We start from the raw sequence: 3,421 nt of genomic DNA on the forward strand, positions 1-3,421 counted from the left end.
AACACCTTGTGAGGAAAGGGGAAATGGATTAATATATGATGTTTAGTATATAGATTATATGATGTATATGACTAGTATATGATGAATTAGTATATGATATTCTTTGTTTTCCTTGGCTGGTATTTCTTCTTTGGTCTTTTTAAATGTAGCTCCAGTTTATTATTGATAGTATTATGAGTATCTCTGTAGTATTTTGAGTGCTAATCTTACTGATAACTTATTTTCTCTTTAAAAGTTCCTCAGCTCTTTTTTTTTTTTTTTTTGGTTCTGTCTCTCTTTTTTTTTTTTTAACACCTTTGTTGGAATGTAATTGCCTTACAATGGTGTGTTAGTTTCTGCTGTATAACAAAGTGAATCAGCTATACATATACATATATCCCCATATCTCTTCCCTCTTGCGTCTCCCTCCCTCCCACCCTCCCTATCCCACCCCTCTAGGTGGTCACAAAGCACCAAGCTGATCTCCCTGTGCTGTGTGGCTGCTTCCCAGTAGCTATCTACCTTACATTTGGTAGTGTATATATGTCCATGCCACTCTCTCACTTTGTCCCAGCTTACCCTTCCCCCTCCCCGTGTCCTCAAGTCCATTCTCTAGTAGGTCTGTGTCTTTATTCCCATCCTGCCTCTAGGTTCTTCATGACCAATTTTTTTTTAGATTCCGTATATATGTGTTAGCATACGGTATTTGTTTTCTCTTTCTGACTTCACTCTGTATGACAGACTCTAGGTCCATGCACCTCACTACAAATAACTCAATTTCATTTCTTTTTATGGCTGGGTAATATTCCATTATATATATGTGCCACATCTTGTTTATCCATTCATCTGTCGATGGACACAGGTTGCTTCCTCAGCTCTTAAGTGTAACTTTATAATATTTGGGAATCCAATATTTTTACTGAGAAAAAAAGTTATATTTTAAAATAATTATTGATAGGAAATCAGATTGAATGAATAAAATGAAGTTACACTTTATAAACTTGTTAAAATATATGTAAAATGTTCGGACAAGTACATGGTATACTCAATAAATATCAGCTTTTGTCATTATTGTTATTATTAATTGCTATAAAATGCCACTTTTAGTAAAAAACAAATACTTATATGTAATTTCAGTTATATCTCTAGGGTGAATATCTGGCTAAAATATTACATTCCAACTTTTAGAAACTTTGAGCTATAAAAATCAGAATGCATTATTTGTAGAGAAAATATTGTTAGCTAAGATAAAAACATTAAACAAAACTTAAAGTATATGCACACAATCTGTCGATGGTTTGCCAAAACCTATAGGACAACTTTATTTTTTGCCTAAAATTTGAATAGTAAATAATTTATAGAAAATATGTATAAGTGAAGAGTAGAAAAATCAGCCAGACTGTTTCATTCAATAATAATCACTGTTAGCAATTTCATATACATATAATACAAAAATGTACACTATCAGTTATTTCTAAGCATATTAGTATTAGCCTTCCCACTAAATGATATATCTTGAACATCTTTTGTTATTCTTTAATAGCATTATATTAAAAGGCTGCAACTCATATGTGTATATTATTATTTACTTAACTATCTTTTCGAATTTGTCGTTTAGATTACTTACAACTTTTTCCCCACATACATAGTGCTGTAACAAAACTTGATTTCTGTAGCATTAATTCCTAGAGGAATTAATATGTATGAAATATACTGTGTGTGCTGCTAAATTTTGCCCCAGACATCTTGTGTCACTTTCTACGGCCCTTAACATTGTAGGACATTTCATTTTAAAATACCCTGACTGACACTGGGTAGTAATTTTCCTTTCTTCTCCTCTTCCTTTCCATCATATATTCTTCTCCTTCTCCTTTTTTCCCTCCTTCTTCCCTTCCTTCCTTTTCCTCCCCTCCCTCTTTCTCTTTCCCCACTCCTCCTTTTCTACCTTCTTTATTTGTTCTTCCATTTCACCAATTCAATCATGAGAAAAAGGCCAGATACTGTTTTCAGTTTCACTTAAATCACCAGAGATTTTGAACAGTTCTCACATTCATTTTCTATCTACATTTCTTTTGTGAATTGTTTGATCAATTATTGACACATTCATTTTTTTTTTTTAATATTGAAAACTTTTATATTTAGAATTAGTCAGCTGGACTCAGTTTAGATGATCCCAATTTTGTTGGCAACATCCAAAGCGTCATAGTCAGGAGCCAGTCGAACATATATATGCCTTCTTCTCTCCATCAGGCCCCTTAAGTTCTAGAGGCAGGACAGCTGATGTTTCCTCAGAAGTCTATACTCCATACAAGGGGCTGATCAGGGTGTTGACCTTAGCCACGTCAATGTCATAGAGCTTCTTCACAGCCTGTTTAATCTGGTGCTTGTTGGCCTTGACATCCACAATGAACACCAGTGTGTTTTTGTCTTCTGTTTTCTTCATGGGTGACTCGGTGGTGAGGGGGAACTTGATGATGGCATAGTGGTCAAGATTGTTTCTCCTGGGGGCGCTCTTCCAAGGATATTTGGGCTGCCTCCTGAGCCGCAGTGTTTTGGGCCGTCGGAAGGTGGGTGACGTCCGGATCTTCTTTTCTTTGTGGCTGTGTATGCCATTCAACACTGCTTTCTTGGCCTTCAAAGCCTTTGCTTTGGCTTCGGCTTTGGGAGGGGGCAGGGACTTCCTTTTTCGCTTTCGGCGCCATCTTCGTGAAAAGGCCACATTCATTTTTATAAAGCTCTTTAAAGATGTTAACACTTTGCCTGACAAGAATTTAACATTCTTACAGAGACATTTCTAGTAATTTTTACTTTATAATGTCTACTTACCCATTAAAAGATTTTGGAGGTGTTCATCCGTATTTCCTTTTTGTATTTTTTTTGTTACTTTCATTTATCTATATTTTCTCCAATGATTTGAAATGCTACCCTTCCTCATATTCTTAATTCTTACATTATCAGGATATGTTTTCAGGCTCTCTTACTCTCACTTTCTCTCTCTCTCTTTCTTTTTTTTTTATTTTTATTTTTTGATGATGAGAAACAATGCCGTATTTTATTTTATTTTTTTTTTGGGGTGTGGGCCTCTCACTGTTGTGGCCTCTCCCGTTGCGGAGCACAGGCTCCGGGCACGCAGGCTCCGGATGCGCAGGCTCAGCGGCCACGGCTCACGGGCCCAGCCGCTCCGCGGCATGCGGGATCCTCCCGGACCGGGGCACGAACCCGTGTCCCCTGCCTCGACAGGCGGACTCTCAACCACTGCGCCACCAGGGAAGCCCTCTTTCTCTTTTTAATTTATCTGCCTGCCTTTGCCTGTACTTGTAGCATACTTTTAAAATTATATGTCTTTATATATGTTTTAATACTTTCAGAGTTAGTTACTCGTTACTACTCCATTTTCCTAGTTATTTATACTCCTTTATAAAATACATAGTTTTAAAATTAT

The 3,421-nt window shown here is 36.5% G+C and overlaps 1 pseudogene across 1 annotated transcript; it reads right to left on the reverse strand.

The window, feature by feature from the left end:
- Positions 1-2,142: 2,142 nt before the first annotated feature.
- On the reverse strand, positions 2,143-2,687 carry LOC307189450 (large ribosomal subunit protein uL23-like; annotated as a pseudogene). The gene is made up of 2 exons: positions 2,289-2,687; positions 2,143-2,233 (listed from the first exon to the last, which is right to left on the reverse strand). The product of its transcript is annotated as a large ribosomal subunit protein uL23-like (transcript).
- Positions 2,688-3,421: the final 734 nt, after the last annotated feature.

The sequence above is a fragment of the Stenella coeruleoalba genome (assembly GCF_951394435.1).
Source record: "Stenella coeruleoalba genome assembly, chromosome: 7".
Lineage (NCBI taxonomy): Eukaryota > Metazoa > Chordata > Mammalia > Artiodactyla > Delphinidae > Stenella > Stenella coeruleoalba.